The 22,615-nt window shown below is 40.4% G+C and overlaps 1 protein-coding gene across 29 annotated transcripts in view; it reads right to left on the reverse strand.

Moving 5' to 3' along the window:
* ESRRG (estrogen related receptor gamma) overlaps positions 1-22,615 on the reverse strand; it is a 607,874-nt gene that overhangs the window by 299,460 nt on the left and 285,799 nt on the right. For 9 of the 29 annotated variants that reach the window (XM_070501488.1, XM_070501494.1, XM_070501497.1 and 6 more), the window contains one exon: positions 4,938-5,065. The exons of 13 other annotated variants lie outside the window; for them this stretch is intronic. The gene's annotated coding sequence lies outside the window, so the exon portion shown is untranslated. Of the gene's footprint in view, positions 1-838; positions 921-2,664; positions 3,110-4,937; positions 5,066-22,615 lie in introns of those variants that run through there. 7 more of the 29 variants (XM_070501489.1, XM_070501506.1, XM_070501495.1 and 4 more) reach the window with 2 other exon arrangements.

Here is a 22,615-nt window from a genome sequence, read left to right on the forward strand (position 1 = left end):
GAACTGCTGTGTGATTGGAGCAAACTAGACATTAATGAAGGAATGAAGAACCGAGAAAGTCCAAAAAGGGATTCAATTAATTATTGAGTGGTTACTTTGTACCCGATGATGCCAACAGCTAGTTTAAAATATCCAATAAAAGTAGTAATTGGAAAATAAATAGAAACTACCGTGGGCAAAATCAGTGAACTATATTCAGGACCAGCTCCATAACTGTGTGGCCCACTTTAAAATGGAAATGCAGGGCCTTTGGTCAAAAATGATTAAGAATTTCAAGATGGTGACAGCGGACCATTAAATGAAGCCCGGGGCCCTTCTGAGCAGTGGGTCCCGTGTGACTACACAGGCTGCACATCCATGAATCTGGTCCGGCTTATATTAGAAGAAAATTTCAAATGTGTGCACTTATTCTTTACTATCATAGATAAATAACCCACATTTCTCAAAATGGCTGCCATGAAGCACTTAATATGTGATAAGCCCCAGGCTAGGAGTGTTATACTCATTTAATTTTCTCAGCAACTCTATGAGGTAGACATTACTATCCCCACTTATAGATTATGAAACCAAAGTTAAGAGATGTAAAGTATCTATATATCTTGAAGATAAGGCCTCAATGCCTTGCGCCACACTGGATCACAGTAAGTGCCCAACAGTGGTCTGTAAGTGGATGTTTTTATTTCTTTGCTATGGGTTCGTCTTTGCCTGGGCCATGAAAGTCCAGATTCTGCGAAGTCGGCCAGAGAGTTTGTGCTTATGGTAGCAAGTGATAGACTGAATGAAGAGCCACCATTCACCATGACAATTACACCACCCCACGGAGTCCCAAAACATTTACCTCCAGTAAGAATGTGAGGTGGACGTGGAGGGAGCAAAAGGCCAGCAACTCGCAGAATTGTCCTTTTTCAATACAGACACAGCTATAAGGAGAAACGACATAATTTCCATGAGAAATTATGCATTAAAAAGCATGTGCACACAACTGAAGTACTGAATCTATTTTAAGAGAAGTTATTCAATCTTCAGAACCTACAGTAATTTCTGATTTCTCTTGGCAAAACTCCAATTGATAGTTTCTGGAAACAAAGGAGTTGCTGGAGTGTTCAGGTTCATCGGAGTGTTCCCCCCCTCCCCCACACATCAATGCTGTTGAATAACCCAAATAATCTATTGCCATCAGTGAAATTCACCTTTTCCTCTTAGGATGAGAATAAGAATTGCCACCATCCCTACAGAACATTAATTCAACGGTAAAAACCAAAGACTCTAAATATTTACTAAAACTCCTTAGATTTTTATATAGATTTTTTAGTGTATTTGAACGGGTCATCCCTCTTACACTTGGGCGAAGCTTTTGGGGTGTATTCAGGGCCTTCTGCCCTGCCTCTGTCCTTTGGTCTTCGCAGCACACACGACCCTGTAGCTCAGAATGTCTTGTGTGATTAATAGCTCTGCCAGCCAATCCTATTTAAAAACTATTCCTACTTTATGTCTTTTTTCCACTCCATCCCTGATTTTCTCTGATTCTTATTTTTCTCCTCAGCAGAAACTACCTACTGTCAGAGTCTTCTCCCCACTCTGAAGCCTTGTAACTTTATTCCACAGTGTTAGGTTTTGGGGGAGCCTTTGTTCAGTAGATAACAGGCCTATTCGAAATGAGCAAGTAACTGACCAAAATGTTCTATACAGGTTAATAATCTGCCAATACCTCTCTCTTCTCCCAACTCCCATTCCAAATCTACCATTGAGAGGTGGAAAGAAAGAAGAAAATTCAACCCACCAAAGGATACACCGCCTCACCCCAAGCAAGCAGTAGTAGATTCTACGTTCTTCTTGTACACTGGAAGTGTAAGTAGCATTTTCAAAATTATTCTGTCAGCCCCATGACAATTTAATTAATTTTTTTTTTATTCAGTTTCTCAACTCTGTTTGGGGAGCAATGTCTCGTCAATATCTCATTCAGGTGTAGCATGGAAAAGTCTAAGAACCCTGGGCCGGCAGCCAAGCTTACCAGTGACTGACGCTCGCTTAACTGAGCAAAGATTTGCTGGGCACGGAGAGGGGCTTGACTACACAGAACCAGTAGTGACAGGGAGGCCGGCTGGAATCCTAACAGAGCTGCTTCCAACTTGTGCTCAGGCAAGTGGAACCAGCACTTACACTGAATGTTAAGGGGCTTCAATCTTGGTACATTTTTTTTTTTCCATCATTTACCTTCTGAATAAACCCTGGGATTTCATAGGGAAAACAGCACATTAGCACACTTAAATCACAAATCCCTGTACCTTTTTAAAAGGCTGTAGAAGATTTATTAACTTGTAGGAACGATCATTTAATTGCTTGCCTCTGCTACACCACACACTTTTTTTTTTTAAATGACCAAATTAAACCTGCCGCGCAAATTTGTGCTTTGAAGTTTCTGTAAAAGGATCATTCCTTTGAGGGAGTGATAAAAAGAAGAATTGAAATGCTCTCCTTTGGTACAAATGTCCCCACACCCCCGCCTTTCCCGTCCGAGATGTTTTCATACACACAAGCAAATCATTCTCCTTTAAATGTTTCGAATTCATTTTCCAAGCCAGGTCCGAATTTACTGTCATATTTCCCTCTGTAATTTCAGTGAAAGCCCATCAGCATTTACAAATGGAGGAACATCATACTTACAATTTTGGGATGTGTAATGCAGCTGTATGTCTTATGAAAAAACTGTTATGTTTATATATTGCTGTCCCTCCTGTTCAAAGGCAGCACCACTCCTGGCAAAAAGCGGAAGAAACTAGCGAGAACCAGAAAGTCCTTTCCACACCACGAACATGTGAAAACTATTCTTTGAATCGAGTTGCAGTAGCAGTTAGCAGAGCCTGTTGTCGTCTGAGACTTTGTCTTATAGGTCAAACACAGCCCAAAGCCAGCAAGATGATTTACCGTCTAACCGCATTGAATTGGGTGAAATGCAACTGCGGCATCAAATATTTAGACTGATTTCCCACTTCACATATAAAAGCAGTAGAGACATGAATAGGTACACACACAACAGGCGGCTGATTTGCACATTTGTTTAGTTAGCGAGCAAGATTCCAAAGTTGTGTGTGGATGACTAGATGGCCGCAGAGGACAGAGGCAGGGCATCTGGTGTTTTTAAGTGCTGGATGCCTTTGACTTGGAAAAGGGTTCTGTTCCATTGCATCAGACGCCCAGTAACGCGATATCATCAACCTGTGTGAGCACGAGAAGTTCGAGCAAGTCACAAGTGAAATCCACTTGGTTGCCAGTTGAGATCGACATGTGCTCTAGTCATAAAGATCGCACTGTCCAATTTGGCCAAATTGGTGGTCTCGAGACTGAACAAAGGTACAGTCTGTCAAGAGGAAAGGCGTTGGCAGGGCTGAAGTGCTCAGTTTCCACAAATGACAGTTTGCTGAATCTCTGTGGGTTAAAACACTGTTTTGTAAAAGGAAAAAAGGAATTTTTTTCCTTTTGGTATTTTTGTTTTGCTTTCAGCTTTGGTTTGTTTCAGGCTGGCGTGTGTGTGTGTGTGTGTGTGAGGAAGACTGTCGCTGAGCTAACATCCATGCCAATCTTCCTCTATTCTACCTGGGATGCTGCCACAGCTGGTTTGACGAGCGGCGCTAGGTCTGTACCCGGGACCCGAACCTGCGAACCCTGGGCGAACGAAGCAGAGCGCATGAACTTAACCACTAGCCACTGGGCCAGCCCTCAGGCTATTTTTTAAGGCATTTATGCCCAGAGTACTACAAAGGGATGTAAGGAGAGTCTCCCTGGCAGGAACATAAGAGCCTATGGGTTTTTTTAATTTTTACTGATTTCTTTTTTATTGTGGTAACATTGGTTTATAACATCATATAAATTTCAGGAGTACATCATTATATTTCGATTTCTTTGTACACTACATCATGTTCACCACCCAAAGACTAATTCCCATCCATCACTGTACACATGTGTCTTGTCATCCCTTTCATCCTCCTCCAGCACCCCCTCCCCTCTGGTAACCACCAATCTAATCTCTGTATCTATGTGTTTGTTTGTTGTTGTTTGTATCTCCTACTTATGAGTGAGATCCTAAGTATCTGACTCTCTCTGTCTGACTTACAGCCTATGGGTTTTGAAGGAGAGGGGGAGACGGGAAGGCTGTTCTAACACCCTCAAACCCAAACCTGGTTAGCTGGGAAACAGTTCTTTGGACTCGTCCTTTCTTTCCTCTATGGGAATGTGGAACCCGGATGCTATAATTGAAAGCCAGTGTATTAAGCATAACACATCAAACTACTGTTAACACTCAGCCTCCCGCAAGGCTGCCTCCTCACAGCCCTGTTTTCTGCCTACAGTCTGTGCAAGCAAGTGGAACCATCACACGCACTGCATGCTAAAGGCCGCAGCCTTTGTCTTCTCCAAGTTCTGTCTATTTCAGAGGCTAACACGCAGCAATTAGTCTAATTAATGTGAAACAATGAGCTGTGTTACCACTTATCAAATTGATTGTTCCCCTATCAAAACAAAACAGGCTGGCTTTTTGATGTAATTTCAAGAGATGATTTGAAATGTCATGTTGCTGCAGGCCAATTACCTTATGACTAGCGTCACGGTCAACAGAATACATAATTAGCATGAGTTTGGGAAGGCCGCTTACTGCTAGTATGTTAATTAACTGTCTTTTGTCATAAAACAAAAAGGTTGTATGGAAGGTTTTGAAATAGGTCTTTTTTATTTACATTTCTTTGTGCTTATCAACGTGAGGCATGACAATGCAAAAGAATAGGAAATTTTAATTCCACTACTCCAAATTAATACTCAGCTGCAAGGTCAGGCATAACGTGCAGGCGGCAACACCATTCACCTCGCTCTAGTCCTGCCCCAGTGTATTATATTACTTGTGGAGTTAAATTAAGTATCGGGTAAAACTCGAATGGAAGAAATACCGAGCTCAGGAAACAAATCCCCTAATAGACTTCGTTGGAGCTTCGCTTGCTTTTGTGTATCTTGCGAGGACTGGACAGTGCTTGGCCATCCTGGGAATTACATTCAGGTGTCGTCTTTCTATTTCAATCTGGAAATTTGGAGAGAATAAAGCTGTCATCAAATGATGTTATTGCGTTTACCTCACTACGGTAGAGAGAGAATGCATAATGGGCACCTGTGGGCTTGTAAAGGAATCCTATCTATGATTCCATAGCTCTGTAACTCATCTACAGCTTCTTCTGGGCTGTGATAGCCTGGCAATCCCACATTCTTGATAAGGACCCAATTCTGTATTTCTTGAGCTTTAACGCATTCTGGAGGCAGCTGTAATCAGTAACTGACAATTAACAATCAAGTTCATGGCAGCCTTGAGTCATGGTTTGACATGCACATTAGTAAACTAGCTTCTGGTCCGGAGAACATGTTGGAAGTTCCCCACATTGTTGGTTTACCTGCAAAGGTAGGCGGCCTCTCTTGGGCATCCCATAATTTTCTATGAGATATATGTTGCCATTTAGTGAGGGTGAACAAACTCTCTTCTTCAATTTTTTTCTTGGATATGGTTCAAGTCTTGTAGTCATATTAGAATGGTCCTCAGAAATCATAGAAAAACACACCTTGCTATCAGAAATACCAAGTTTAGTTTGCCAATTGGATTTCCCATCCTAATTTGTTACCATTTTTCAACAGTTTTTTTTTTTCTGTTTCTGACGTCATTAAAAATACTTAAAATGTAGTATGGAAAGCATTCAATGGATGGGACACAATGGTTTTTCTTCTGGGGAACAGGTGTCTCGTTTTGGTCATCTAAGGAACCCTAGGCTGCAGAGAGTTCAGAGAAAGGAGGCAGGGCTCAGCACGCTGGAATAGATACCCATCTGCAGCAGCTTCTCTTCCTTGTGCCAATATAAAAATTTATCATGTATACGGATGGCCAATAGGCACATGGAAAGATGCTCATCATCACTGATCATCAGGGAAATGCAAATTAAAACTACGCTAAGATATCACCTTATACCCGTTAGAATGACTACAATGACCAAGACAAAAAATAAATGTTGAGGAGGTTGTGGAGAAAAGGGAACCCTCATACACTGCTGGTGGGAATGCAAACTGGTGCAGCCACTATGGAAAACAGTATGGATGTTCCTCAAAAAACTAAAAATAGAAATATCATATGACCCAGCCATCCCACTACTGGGTATCTATCCAAAGAACTTGAAATCAACAATTCAAAGAGACTCATGCACCCCTATGTTCATTGCAGCACTATTCACAATAGCCAAGACGTGGAAGCAACCTAAGTGCCCATTGACTGATACTGGATAAAGAAGATATGGTATATATATAGACAATGGAATACTACTCAGCCATAAAACGGATAAAATCGTCCCATTAACATCCAATAACATGGATGGACCTTGAGGCTATTGTGTTAAGTGAAATAAGCCAGATAGGGAAAGACAATCTCTGTATGACTCCACTCATATGTGGAAGATAAACGAACACATGGACAAAGAGAACAGATTAGTGGTTACCAGGGGGAAGGAGGGTGGGGGGTGAACTGAAAGGGTGAAGTGGTGCACCTATAATGTGACTGACAAATAATAACGTACAACTGAAATTTCACAAGGTTGTAAACTATCATAACCTCAATAATAAACAAAAAAACTTCCAGTAAAAAAAAAATTATCATGAACTGTGATCGCAGTTTTCAAAAGGGGTGGATGGGGGAGAGACGAGGATAGCTACGTAAGATAACCTGGCTCATTAAGGAGTAACGATAGTAGCCATTGTTGAGTGCTTTCGAGGTGCACTCACACAGTCATGGACTTGGTGTGCGAAGTGGGTAGAAAACAAAAGAAATTTACCAATTCTCACCCGGGCATGGAGACGCTGGAGTGTGTGGCACATTCCTACTTTAGAATCGAAAGGTCGCAGAACCCTAGAGCTGAATGAAATCTTAGAAACGTACTCACCCAACCTCCCTCCAATTGGAATTCCTCTTACACCTGCCCTGGCGGATTGAAATGAGGTTCATCCCAGGCTTGTGTCTTTTTGCAGGAATTTAGAGAAACATCCAAATATGTTCCTAACATTTTTGGATCCAGACTGATAAGAAAATTTAGAATTCCTGATGTTCGGGTGCTATTATTACTCTAAAGTTAAGCGCAGATCATGGATGACATGACGCGTCACAACATCTCGGCTTTGACTGGACAAGACAAAGTCCACAAAAAATGACTTGGCTGAAAACAGCCCCTTCCGAACCGGAAACTTGGATGAGTCTTGATTAGAAATCACCGAGGAATGGAAAATTAACAATTTGGAGACTAAACATTAGATTTGGTAACAAGTAAATGCAATAGTTTACTTGTATTATTGTTATTGTTTTTTTTCTTAAATATTGGCGTCTGAGCTAACAACTGCTGCCAATCTTCTTCTTTTATTTTTTTTCTTCTCCCCAAAGCTCCCAGTACATAGTTGTATATTCTAGTTGTGAGTGCCTCTGGTTGTGCTATGTGGGATGACACCTCAGCATGGCCTGACGAGCAGTGCCATGTCCCCGCCCGGGATCCGAACCGGCGACACCATGGGCCGCTGAAGTGGAGCGAGCGAACTTAACTACTCAGCCATGGTGCTGGCCCTTCCTTGTAATATTATTTATTCCCAGCACCAGCCCCAACCTGACCATTGCTCAGTTCATAACATCAGTATGCATAACAGCAAGTTTCAGTTCATGTATATTTGTCAAAGGATATTTTTTCTCATTTTTTTTCTCAAATGGGAAGGAAAGAATTTAGGAAGGGAGAAAAGAGAGAAGAAACTAAGTGGCTGGTAGTTGTCAGGTGCTATGTTGATTTACACGCGTACGTGTGTACGTATCTACACGTTTACATACTGTGCACTGTGTTACATTTCGTGTTACCTTATTAAGTTCGCACAACACCCACAAGGTGGGTACTATTTCTCCAACTATCTTTTTCTAAAAGTTAATGATAAGTCAAGAAGACTTAGAAAGGATAATTAATGAAGCCAGGGCCCCGGAACGAACTTTCACTCTAAGATTCTGCTCCTCCCCACTACGCAAGGCTGTTTGGTGTTTTTGTTGTTGTAAAATTTTAATGTAGTATCTGAACTGAACATGGGTCTGTCTTGTTATAGGAAAAGAAAAGAAAACAGAAACCAGACCTCTGGTCATCATCCATGAACAGAAGACAGTGACTTGGGGCCAATAACTAGCACCAAGGACAAAGTAGAAGATGAGTTACAATTCCAGGATTTGAAGACTTACAGATTAGGGATTTAAGGAAAACTGGGCAATAGCAAAATTTTCTGTACAAATCCAAAATGTTTTCTTGAAACTTCAGAAAATCTGAGAGCGAATCAATGTGTTCAGAAAATAGAGCATTTTTTTTTCACCTTAAAAGTTTAGATTCCTCAGATTCAGGCTTTAAGCAAACCTGAACACTTCCTGCAGAAAACAAATGCTAAACTGGGAACACTGTCTTTTTTCAGCAGATCTAACAAGGTGTTGAGCGTCAATGCCCCAGGGACTGTCGCCTCTCTCAGGGGAAGGTAGATGACAGCTCTCTGGGAGCCGGGAGGCCAGCAGAGGGACAGGGAGTAAGCAGTCCCCACAGACACGCTGTTGAAATGTCAGTCAAGTGCTCGGCTTACCTCTACCACCTTTCACAGAGCTGAACATCTTTTTATGTCAGAACAAATTGGCCAAGCCTCAAATCTTTTTTTCTTTTCTCCAACTTCAATAAGATGAGCGTGGGGAAGGAGGAAGAGAGAGATGGAGGAAAAGAGAGGCACAGTTCAGTTCACATGAAAGCAGTGTGACACAGCTACACGTCTGAAAACGGTTCCTGGCACTCAGAATCTTTTATGAGAGTGGTGGCAGCGAAACCAGAACAGCCACAGAGCCCAGGCACCCGCTCTGCTGCATTCAGGGCATCGGGGCTGGTCTCCCTCCCCAAACTTGCACCGGCTACTGCAATACAAGCATTGATGCCCTTGTGCTAATGGCAGGAACACCTGATCTTTTTTTCATGCCATTGCTGTTCCTTTTTGTTCCTGGTTACAACCTATGTTCAGAGCATGAGCGTTATAAAACCATCCTTACATGACATTATGGTGGCATATAGGTCAGTGTTTTTATATGTTAAATCTCAAGGAAAACATAAGTCTGGAAAGGGTCCAGCTGGGAAGAAGGCAAGATCATTCAGGAGGGAGGAGATACAACGTTAGAGACACAGGATAGGGAAAGCTTAAAATGCAGGTGATGAACAGAGAGGCTGGTATACAGAATATGCAGCTCAGCAATAAAGGGCATATATCACATATATGTATGTATGTATATATTTTTTTTTTCTTTAAGAAGTAGCCCAATTTCTAAAAAGCAATACTTAGGAGCAGACAAATAGGAGTTTCATATAGAAACTAAAATGTAACCTGCCTTTATGCACACCCTTGATCAAGACATCCTAGGTCGTTGGACTGTTTTGAGAGGCAAAACAAATTTCAGAAACTACAGAGAGCAAAACACTAAGTAAAATATTGGATTTCTTTGCACACATATGAAGAACTTGAATACTACAAAGATTTCTTTTTTAAACAGGAGGCTATGGTTGCTCTCGAGGAAGTGATTGGTGTGGGAGAAGATGAAAACTATCAAATAAAATGAGATAATATAAATATTTCATTTAGTCGTTATCATCTCTCTTTATGATGATGAGAAGACATTATTATCATATTTTTTATTCTAACTCATAAAAAATGGTCAATCTTCCACATTTGTAATGGGCTACAGCACACTAATCTTAGTTTGGCATAAAGCTCATACAAACCACTCAATATTTTCAATATAAATGTAATGACTTCTGATTTTAGGGAAAAATAACAATGCTCAGAAAAACATCTCTAGTTAACTCTCACCTCTCCTATTGGTCATTTATATAAGTGTGTGCACTTGCAAAAAATAAAATAAACTTTCTGCATATTCGTTATGAAGAAGATGGATGATAATCGGCAGGAGAGACAGCAAATTTCTTCTTGGGGATTAGACTCCAATTGGTTGCATTTCAACATCAACTTGGCGATTTTACTACTAAGTCAGCAGAAGTGAGTTCTTATACACTCTGCCACTTACTACCAGAGAACATCAGGCAAAGGGGAAAGAACACGCTACAATAAATTGTGCATTATTTCTGGCATTAGTTAAAGGAACACAGCATTATAAGAAAAAAAATACAGTACCATTGATTTTTACAGGTGTTTAATACAGATAAGCTGAAGAAAGGGTTTCCATTTTAAGCCCAGTGATGGCTAAAGATGCATTCAAATATGTTGAAAAGCAATCTAAAGTCTTCTAAAATGGTGTTTAAGCTATTCAAGCAAAACGTAAATAGTTTTTGTCGGAGTACTGAGGACTGTAGAACAAAGACGGAGTCCTAGGCACTGACTCTGGCACACTGCCGGCCCCGGTAAAATCAGAGGGGTCATTAAAACAGAGGTAATACTGTTTATCCATTACATGATCACAGCTTATTTAGAGAAAACAGTCACAGACTGTCCTTAGAAAGGAGGGAGGCATAATTACCCTGGAAATCTCTGAGTCCCACTCTCAAGAGTAGATGCCGAAAGAAACAATCAGGGGAAGACTCAAAGAAATGCTGAAGGGAGCTACTATACAAAGAAACGAAATCCACGGTGCTTTCCCTTCTCTGTTGTTCACACTTTTCTTGAAAACTCATTTGGGAAGAATAGGGAAATTTTTGCTTTTTTCTGACAACACTAAATGGATACATTTGAGTGCTTTGCAAAACGCAAATTATTAAAAAGTTTATGTTTGCATTATCACTGAATGGAGAATTTTTCCCTTTAACTTATTTTGGGGGACCACTGCCTCCGATTTCTGCAAGCTCTTTGTTCATGCAGTAGACTGCATAATGAACAAGGCGAAAAAGACGCATTTATGACCCCATAGATGCAGTATCCACAGATGCTGTGAGACAAGGAGAGATGTTTGCTTTGGAAATTCTTCAATATGTACCAGGATTTGTCCTCTTCTGTTTAGCCATGAGTCTTTCTTTCTTAGAAATACGTTTTGATAACTCTGGCTCAAATATAAGTCTAATTTTTATGGTTTGCATCGCTCGTGCTTTTTTTTTTTGCTGAGGAAGATTAGCCCTGAGCTAACATCTGTGCCAATATTCCTCCGCTTTTTATATGTGGGTTGCCACCACAGCATGGCCACCAACGAGTGCTGTAAGTCCACGACTGGGAGCCAAACCCGGGCTGCTGAAGCAGAGTGTGCTGAACTTAACCACTAGGCCACGGGGCCAGCCCCTACTTGTGCATCTTTTTAATCTACTCCTTCCTCTCCATGACCTTGGCCAGATAAGATCTTCTCTTTCCCATTACTATTATGACCATATCCTAACTGAGCACAGAATAGGTGCTCTTTTATTTATTTATTTATTTATTTAAAGATTGGCACTGGGCTAACAACTGTTGCCAATCTTTTTTTTTTTTCTGCTTTATCTCCCCAACCCCCCCGTACACGGTTGTATATCTAAGTTGCATGTCCTTCTAGCTGTGGGATGTAGGACACCACCTCAACGTGGCCTAACGAGCAGTGCCATGTCCGCACCCAGGATCCGAACCCTGGGCCACCGCAGCGGAGCGTGTGAACTTAACCGCTCGGCCACGGAGCCGGCCCCAGAATAGGTGCTCTTGTGTGAACAAATAAGAAACACTGTGGTTAGTCACAGCCTCTCTGGTCAATTCACCAATAAGCCTAAATTTAGTGCCTGATACCATACAGCAATGAGGACAGGGCTGGTGTAAATGAGGATAGAAGGGACTCCACAGACAAAAATATCCCTCTCATGACAAGCATTAGAATAATTACGAAACACCATGTTAACTAGCACAAAAGAACACCGTACAGCTGCCTAGTTAAGCATTGGTACTGTGGAGAATAAACCAGAGGAGCAGCCAAAGGGAAGTTGGACCGCTTGACCGTAAAGATGCCCAGTCACTAACAGATCCCGTGAGCTGTGATGGCTGACTCATGTTCTGGAGACGCTAAAGTGGAAAGCCCACGACTCAGATGCTGCTGTTCGTCAAACACATGATCAGATCAGCTAAAAGTCAGAGCACCCAGAGATGCAACCTTGACAAGCCTGGCTAATGATACTGCTGGATGCCAACGGGCTCAGCTGTGACCTTCTGCGTGTCTCAGAGTTTCCAGAGGTAAAATGCCACGGGACTCCTTTATGTCAGGAGCGCTAGGGGGCCATGTCAAGGCAGCCTTTGTAACATCAGGAACTTCGCAATATTTTGGAATTTCGTTATACTTGTAATGTTATGGAATTTAGTTACCATGGATCAGGGAACACGACTCCACTCAGAGGATATCTAAATTTATATTATATAGAGTTATACTAATATATAGATTTTGATTCTACATGGTGGGGTAATGGAGTAGCCAGAACACAAGCGTTGAAGCCACAAAATCAGCATGTAAATACTTGCTTGTCTGACACTGAGTGACATTTGCTCATTTAACTTCTCAGGTGGCTTATGTGCAAGATGGGAAAATAGGAAAACTGTCCCTCCCAGGATATCATAGTGAAGCTCACGCAGGTTGATAGGTACAGAACTGCCCATAACTGCATAAGCACTATGCACACCTAAGGATAATATCATTTACCTGGGTTGGTACCACACAGTCCTGCTTCCTCAGGGGGAAGATCATTTGGTAAACACACTGACTCCCTCAGAAAGAACTCTTACCACTCTCGTGAATTTAAGAGAGAGTATCTTAGTTGCATTAACTGGTGTTTATTAACACATTATGAACCTCTACCGCGCCATCTGATTCACAATAAAGAGATTAAGCAGCCTAATTTGTCATTTATTTTCCAATGCCTGCTTTCCTGCCTGTAGCACCACTCATATCCCAGGAGCTCCTCAACCCAATTATTTCCCATTTTGCATTACTTGCTCAAAGTAGTGCTAATGTGCCCAAAAGGCTTTGCTCCTTGGCGACAAAGAAAAAAGAAAAAGCTCCTGCTCTACCCACCACAATCCTGTTGTCATTTGGTGAGAAGAAACACCCTCCGACCACTGAGCTGTATCTAGTAATCAAACCAAGGTAGCAGCTGGCCGGTGCTGTGGACATGCGCTGCACACTTGGGCTTATTTCGTATTTATTTTCGGGGTGGCAGAGAATTCCATCTGTAGGATGAAATTTACAACCTAGAGGGAGCTGAGTTATTCGACGCCTATATCCACAAACTGTTTTGTTTGCTTGTTGGGGGAGTTGCATGTCAAAATCACTCAAATAACTGGTGAATTCAACTTTCTGCTTCTCAAAAAATTAATAGCCACTTGTTTAGCCAACTCCAAATATTAATTTGCCAAGTAATTGGTGAAAGTAGACACAACTCATTATCCATAGCAGCATAAAGATTCTTCGTCGTCTGTCCTTTTGAATCTGGCCTCCTAAATGGTTTTAAATCTTGCCATGTAATATTTCTGCTACTAGCTTCAATCTGTTTCACTTTGAAAATGGGCTTTTTGCTTATCCCAGGAGTTTCTGTATTGCCTGAGGCAAAATACTCCAGCACAATTCACAACTCTGAACTGTAAACATTTTTCCACCTTTTTTCTGCCCAAGGTTCAGAGCCCACTTAACTGTCTGTGGACAGTTCCAGAAGCATACCAGATTCCACAGAGTTACCCCAAATAATTATTTTTAAAAACTCCCCAATTTCACCAACAATGTAAAAACTTCTCTTTTAAAAAATGCGATAATTTTAGCTGTGGGGAGATGCTGACTGAAAACATATTGTTTTCTATTTCAAATATGATCAGCTTCAAGCATGAGATGTAGCAGATTAGGTTAATCTCTATGAGGTTATTTCTTATTATTGTTTTCTTAAATCCTTCCCTGCCTTTAATCAAGAACAGGAACGTTAAGGGCTGGCTGCGGGGAAGAAGCAGAGGCTGGTGGTTAGCATAAGAGCCTGAAAGCCAGGAAACGTGAATTCTATTCTTGGTCAAGTGGTCCCAGGTGAGCTCATCATTTACAGCCTCAGTTTCTCCATTTATAAAAGGAAAGCATTGCACATACCACAAACGAGAGTTTCACAGTGGGAATACTGTTGAGCGCTGACTATGTGTCAGGCACGGAGCTAAGCACTTTAAAAGGATTATCTTATTTAATACTTCGAAGCAGATACGCAATGTTATTATCCTAATTTTGCAAGTAAGGTAACTGAGGTACAGAGACATTGGAAACTAACGGCAAAGGCTGAGCTCTAACCCACAAGCCACACTGCTCTCTACATCGCTGGCTTCAGTGTTATCTGGAAGGGCTCCAAGAAATGGCATATACTGCATGCCCAGTCTAGAAAACTTTCAGAATAGGAGCCCAGATTTTCCCTCTCCTTTGGGGCTCTGTGGATCATCTCCCAAATGGACACACAGCAAGGCCACTCCTGCCACCTGCCTTGCGAGGAGACCACCCGGGCTCAGGCCTCCCCCGCTGCTTTGCACCTGGTAGCCCCCACACACTGCAGTTGCGACACAGCAGAGTTTTATCTGCCAACTGAACCCGAGACATTTGGGTACGGTTGAGCGCAGCTGGTGGTGGGAGCCCAGCTCAGGTTTCCGATGAACTGAACACAATGGGGCAGCAATGTCACACGACCATTACGAAAGCACAGGCTCGCTGCTAATTTTTCTAGCGTAAGCGTGTGGACTATTTAAAACCGTTTTTTTTTTTTCTTCTCCAAGCTCTTAAATGCCTTCCCAGGGGTAAAGTTCAGCCAGGGGACTATCAGCCATATGTTATTTGGTATCATTTTTTTTTCTGTGCAAAATGAGGAACAAACACATAGAAATTGGCTTCCAGAGGAAAATTTTCACAATTGCTGACAGCGTGGATACCAAACGGCATACTTGCAAAGGGTGGCTCCTCCACTCAAACCTGGTGTTTGCAGGAAAAGCCAGCTTGAACTTGACCTACACAGATGCTCATGGAATGCCTCTTTCACTGCTAGGATTCATCTTAGGTATCAGAGCTAACTTGTCAAAACAGGAGCAAAGGTTTCAAAGGTCCCATCATATCTTTGGGGTGCTGTCTGAAACATGGCTTTAAAATAGACCACATCGGTAGGTGTTCATTGCAAACTGTGGTTATTGAACACATTTCATAATTGTGATCTTCATATTGCATGACTTTGGTTAGAGGTGAATAGGAAAATAATGCCTTTTGTGCTTAAGCCAAAAAAGAAAAAAAAGCAAAAAATAAGCAATGATACAGAAAGTAACCAAACTTTCACAAATGCTCTAGGAATTAATGTGTTTGGAAGAAGAATGCAATTGGTGCAACACCTAACTTTCCTGAAATTCAAATGTTTACATGCAAGTGTTAGATCAATATTCGCACATTTAAAAGAACTAAATTGAGTTAAGAGATGGCTAGTATCTTCTAAAATCTAACTGGAGGGAAGAGAAAAAAGGAATATTACATATGACTTTTAAGATGTTATGAAAAACCTTCTCTCTTGGAAGAGGTCTTCCAAAAGGGATGAATATGAGCATTTGCTAATAAAGACAGAATATCTTGCCAAAGAAGGCATTTAAGCAATGTGGGGCATATATCAAGGCTTCCTTATCTTACGATTTACAGAAAACATTTTTTGGTCTTTTTATATTCAGATATTCTCTTTACAAAACACTGCTTTCTTTGGATCAAAAATCAAACGCAAATGTAAACAATTTTGTCGCAAAGCATCAAATAGTGCAAACTGTTGTTATTAAAGAACAACTTAAAAAAAAAAAAAAACCAAGAGCTTAGTAAGTCAATATGGAACAGACTTCCTTAAAAGAGAAAATGCTTTGCGAAAATTTGCCCCAGACACGCATCAAATAATGTCTGGAAGTTGTGAAAGCTCCTAGAAAACGAATTCTCCTCCCTCGTATAAATATTGAAAAAACAGCTACAAGATGCAAATGAACTGCCAAACTCAGTCCTTGCTCTTTAAAATGTGCTTTGATAGAATAGCCAATGTCTCATCTAAGTATGAAAAAATGCACAGTAATAGCATTCTGAAGAATGAATTAAGAGCATATTGTCACCAACTCCAGCAAAAATAATAAAAGTAGAAAAGATTAAGAGGCAAGCATATCTTCCGGAATTGTAAAATGGGTTTACAGGTCTTCTAATAACAACTTTTACTCAAACCTTACATAAATAGGCTTAGATGATACAAATATTATGTGGGCTGTGTGGACACTCCCAGGTTCCTAATCATGTTTAGGGATTACTTTCTAGAACAGAGACATTTCGTTCCTATTGGGCCAAGGGATTATAGCAAAGAAACATCTAATATTCCATTTTTTAATTTCATGCATTTTTTATTTACCTTTAATGATGCTGTATATATTCATCATCCTGAAATATTAAAACAGTATGAAAAAAGTAATAAACGGGTGGAAAATTTAGGGAATAAGAATGCAACAGCACGCAAATCATACACTATCAAGTACTTGATACACATTTAAAATTACTGCCTACGACGGCAAAGCCAAATTCCTAGCAGATTTCCGGAGCACAAAGTCACAATAAGAAGATCAGGAGAACAGACTGAAATAATAGAATATTCATCCCTCTAATCCATATGCAATTCTTTAGGGCTTTTTTTTTTTTTTAACAATGCATATGAGGTCTGACTGTATTCAGGATTTAAATAAGTTGTCTGTCTCCCTCCTGTTCCTCTGTATTTTTATTAAAAAAATGTACATACAGTTATCATTTCTGCTCTGCTGCACCAACAAAGGCAAGGTTAGCACATCTCTTGCACCTCAAATGAAACAATAGCATTTTTAAACCACAAAAGTGTTAAAGACAATTTATTCATCCCACAAAAACCTTCTGAAACAGCTTTTTGGGTGGAAGGGAAGTTGGTGTCATTCATGGGGGCGGGGAGGGGGACAGTGATGTTTTTGTCATTTAATTATCAATTAATAGATTGATAGGATATTCATTTAAATAAAATAAAGGTGGGCATTTCATCTCGACTTCATTCACCTTCCCTTGAAGAGAGATGAGATTGTCTACTGGGCATTAATAAATATTGTAACAGCGAGTAGAAAATTACAGAGCAATAAGCCAGCATCACCTGGCTTGGTATGAGCACTTCTGGGAGAGCATTTGGAAGTCTGGGAAAGGGGAAGGGCACACTGAACATCAGATGCCCAGCAGTCAGTTCAACTGTCAGGTGCCTGGGGCTGCACCCTCATCTTTCAGCCCAGGGTCTAACTGCCCCAGGTTAACAGCAGCTGTCCTCCAGCAGGTATGATGTTTTGAAATTATCTTCTTTTAGTTTCTTTGTATATTCTGATTTTTTTCTTTAATGAGCACGTATGGCCTTACAACAGGAGGAAAACCAACATAACAGAAACTACATAAAATGCTATCCATCCTTTAAAGACTCACACACATCTCCTTCTTTAAGAGGGCTTCTTCCATTCACTCAAAAGAACTGGTCCCTCCTTTATGCTAATATTGCTAGCAAGTTTCTTATGGCCCAAATCATGTTCTGCCTTGTGATGTGACCTTTGCCTTATAAGCATGTCTTTTACAGGATTAAGTCCCTTCAAGGCAAAGGTCGTGTCTTCCCTTCCATGATTTTCTCTCTCTCAGGACTGATCACAACTCTTTCCATCTAGTGGGTATTAGTAATTTGTTGTTGTTGTTGAATTGATTGAAACTAGTTTTACTGTGTTTTTCTTTCGGTTATACTCACTGTTTTTCAGCTCACTACTCCAGTTAGACAATTCTACTAGTTGTGGATGTGGTTAGTTTCCATGAACGATGCTAAACACAGAGATATAACACCTTTGAGAAAATAAATTGGAGAGGGACTTGCATGCCCTGCCAGCTCAAACACTGACCCTAACAGAAAAGAGAGTATGTGGCTCGGCAGAACAATGAGAACATTTACAGGATATGGAACAGACACAAACAATAAAATGTTAGAAATGAAAATTCCCATTACTACTAAGCAATAGGAAGATGTGTACCCCCTGAAGGGGATATATGGCAGAGAGGAGAAGAAGAGTTCCTCACTCTACTTCTGGGAGAAAAATGGGGGTTTCTTTAGGAAAAGAGATGCCTCTATACCCAAATTTAAAAAATATGAAAGCATAGCCTGGTAAAATGTTAAATGAGAAGGAAAGACTTCAGAAGTCCTCTCGTCCCATCTACAAGTCTTAAAATCCTTGCCAACCCCTCTTTGCCGTTTGCCCAGAAAGGTCACCATTTCTCTCTAACCCTACAATATATTCCAGAGTCAAGATAAGCTGAGAATCCATGCAAATTTTAATCCAATTCCTCCTTGAAGATTTTAAGCTGGTTCCCTCATTCTTCTTTGAAGACATTAAGAAACTTGAGGGAAAAAAAATAATGAAAATAGGGTGTGACAAATGGGAAGAAGAAAAGAAGAGAAAACTATTGGTTAAAGCTGATGTAAATTGTAGGAAAAATCAAACCTAATGTCTCCTTCTCCCTTCCTGTCTTCTGTCAGAACAAATGCCTTCAGTTCTGACTATGACACAAGGATCTCATCTCCAACATGATATCATCTTTTTTTTCAGCTCAAATTCCCATGCCAGTGAGCCTTTTGACTCTAGGCAATCATTCAAGAATTCAGGAGTGTTCTCAAGTTCTTGTGTGAACCAAGATGTGTTAACCCAGAGCAGGTGGTTCAGCTGCTCTAGAGTCTTTGCCGAGCACATCCAGCATTTGGCTTAAGCCTTGTATAGACAGTACGCTGCTCTGCGATCAGCCACTCAGACTTGTTAGGGTTAATATATTATCCGATGTTTCTAACTGGTGACAACAGGTCAAGGTGTCACATATGATAGGGCAGAGAAAGTGGTAAGACTTGGCTCATTTTAAACTCAATACCAAGTGCCAACTCCATTCATGAAAGCTGTCTTCCCTTTCTCATGGAAGTATTCCTTCCATTGTCTACCTGCTCTCTCTTTATATTTCATAAACTTTGCTTTCCCCAAGTTCGTGAGCTGCTAATATTTGATCAGAGGTTTTTGGGAAAATATTTCCATAACGTGAGCAAACTACATTATGAAGTTTTTAGAGCCTGACTTGTTTTTATAGATTCTGCTACATGTGTGTTAATTCATATAACATTAGGCCAACCATCGTGGACAGTTGGAACAGAACAGCCATGGGCCACTGCCGCTGTCATCCCTCTTACCTTGCCTGGCACAGATGTGTGCTTTACCTTCACTAGAAAATTCAGCTTTCCCTCTTCCCAGCCCATGTTCTCCTTTTTTGAAGTTGCTACTTAGTAGGATTTCCAATTTGCTGGGAAATATTCTAAATCTTTTACCCATTCAATTGAACCACTTGAAATTGTTGATATTTTTTGTGGGGTTAATAATGGTCAAATATTGAAAATTCCATATGATTCAACCTAATACATTGTCTCCTTTGAGTCCCACCATGGTATTTTGTGGTATATACTATCATCTCCATTTTACTATTATTGTAGAGTGTCACATGACTACTTGTGGACAAAAGCTGGGCTTTAAAACTGGCTCTATGTGGATTCAAAGCTCAGCCTCCTGCCCTCCATGTCCTAATGTCGCTCAGTAACTCTCCACTGGGGGTAGCTGAAATGGTGAGAGGGGTCGAAAGGTATAAACTTCCAGTTATAAAATAAATAAGTCATGGAGATGTAATGTACAGCACGGTGACTATAGTTAATAATACCATATTGCAGGAGGCTGGCCCTGTGGGCGAGTGGTTAACTTTGCATGCTCCACTTAGGCAATGCAGGGTTCACCAGTTCAGATCCTGGGTGTGGACTTACACATCACTCATCAAGCCATGCTGTGGCGGCATCCCACATAGAAGAACTAGAATGACTTATGCACTGGGGCTCTGGGGGGAAAAAGAAAAAAAGGAGGAAGATTGGCAAAAGATGTTATCTCAGGGCCAATCTTCCTCAACAAAAATCCTTAAAAAAATACTGTATTGCATATTTGAAAGTTGCTAAGAAGGTAGATCTCAAAAGTTCTCATTACAAGAAAAAAGTTTTGTAACTACGTATGGTGATGAATGTTAACTAGAAAAAAAAAAGTCACTGCTCTAAAATGGAGTTTCCTTAAGAAATAATGATATTCTCTGAAAGTCTGAATGGATGGGAAATTATACAAAATAACTTGGAGGAAACCAATCTCTTAACAAACCCAACTAAAATTGTCTCAAGCATAAAAGGGATGACCAAGAACAAAAGAAAATTTCTCTCTTGCAAACAAATAGTGGTATCAAAGTTGTCATTGCACTTCTTAGCAAAAGACTCACAAAATAATAAATTTAAAGAAAGCAACACATCCTTAAATTAATAAATGTTTTTTCCCAGTCCGTCCCTCTTAGGCCATTTGAGCCCATGGGCACACACCTGTTGTTTAACAAAGTGAATTAGGCAGGTGTGTGGAAGGCTTATCTTTGAGTCATCGAGGATTTCTGCTACTCCTCGGATCAGCTGCTTCCAGGTATCATGGATTATCAGTGTGTTCCTTCATTTGTTTATATAAATGGGCCAATGGCTGTTGAAACACTTCACAGCACTTAACGGAAGCAAACAAAGCTCTTGAACTTTAAATATCCAACAAGAGGAGCTATTGACAAGTAGGACTTTACTCAGTAAGTCTCAGTATCATTTGAAACCTTAATACAATCTTCCAGATTTACAAAGACGGCACACAACCCAGACGCTTATCTTAACTTAGGCTCCACGTAGAAGATACCATCCTGATTTGAGACAAGGTCCAAAAAATAATGATGCCAACTCACAGTTTTGCTTGTTTTCCTTAATTTTCGCTGGGGTGCAAGATGAGTCTAACCACTTAGAGAAGGGAAAGAGGGCCTTTGACTTGTATCTTAGCCTTCTAGCTGTTTGATTCCCTCCCACTCCTCACTCCCCAAATTCAAAGATATTTCAGAAAGAAATCCTGTGATGAGAACCTTAGACTAACATCAGGGTACCTGGATTTCAGACCCAGTATTCCCATTATCTGAAAAACTGTGCGTAAGTCATGAACCTTCCCTGAGAACAATGTCTCTGATCTGTATAGGGAGCAAATAGGACTGGATGCAAAGACCCCTTTCAACTCTAACAGCCAATTGCTCTACTATTTAATGCATTTACAATGATGACATTGATTGATTGATTGATATCCATAGCTAAAGAAAGAGTGCCATAGTACTGTAGCTTATAAGGTTATACAAAACATCCCAAGTGGTGGCTATGGACTCTCTGTGTTGTTTCCTTTATGTTTAGAAAGAAACTAAACTAACTGCATGTTTCTCTGATGATTTTCGGAAATGTTAGTATTGCGATAGGGTTGGAGATGGTGGGGAGTCCTTTTATATTTCCTTTGGAATTCCATAATCTTAGTTACTCCTTTTACTACTTGAATATGGCTTTGCTTTAGTGCTAGGCGGAAAAACATAAAAGAAAACACATTCTTTTTAAGAAATTTGAATCACTTAATCTTATTTCCATTTCCTTTCTAGGTGGACCAATAAATTGAATTCCAACTCTTCCCAACTTTTAGGTTTTCCAATTCAACTCACTTGTTTATCGTCTCATCTAGAGTGTTAGCGCCACCAGGTTTCTGGTGGGAACGTAAACTTTCCTTACAGGATTCAAGGCATTAGACTAAAAGAGACTTCTCAGGGCAATCCAAAACTTCTACTGGCTACCGCCTATGATTTCATAACTTGTAGCGTAGAAAGTATCAAAGTAACATTCACATCTTTTGCTCCTGATCAACTGTCCTCCATTACAAAGGAAAAAACAAGCCTGTTTTGTATAGACCCTTTACAAAATACACCTGGCTGGAGCTCTGCAGGACTTGGGGACAGGTTTCTGACTGCAAGACATTTCTCTAATTTATCCCTTTTCTGATATAACCACATGCACATCTAATAATGGAGCAAAATCTACAGAAGCTGGAAAGTGACATTCTTTCCCCTGTATTCTTCGAGAACTGCCACATTAGGGAGCGATGCCCAATGTCTCGTCAAGTGCCTCTGTGTTTTAAGCTTCTTCTTCTTCTTTTTTTTTAAAGCCTGTATTAGAGTGTGAACTACTGAATGATAAAATGTAGTCTTAGACCCAGATCCTGCAGGGAATAGATTTTGAAATTCTCCAACATACTAAGTTATAATTGGGTTTTAATGCATAAAATGGCTGAGTAATTTAAATGTTTAGAAAAGAAAACAGTCTTTCCTAGAGTTTATGAAGTGGTAAGCCTGTTTCTTATGATGATTAACTGTGAGTCATCCTTTCAAACACCAGCATCCACTAGCATATGCTCCAGATAAGGAATGCTGAAGCACACACCAATTTACCAAATTAGTGTCTTATAATGGCGCATTCGTAGCGCATTTTTGTCTATGAAATGAAGATGAGAAGTAATAATCCATGAACCATGTTGAGTTTGCTGTCTGCCTGCCCCACCTTACTAAATGAAGAAGAGTGTTTTAAAAACATACATTCTATATCTGTCTGCATGG

This window comes from Equus asinus, chromosome 30, assembly GCF_041296235.1.
Source record: "Equus asinus isolate D_3611 breed Donkey chromosome 30, EquAss-T2T_v2, whole genome shotgun sequence".
In the NCBI taxonomy this organism is placed as follows: Eukaryota; Metazoa; Chordata; class Mammalia; order Perissodactyla; family Equidae; genus Equus; species Equus asinus.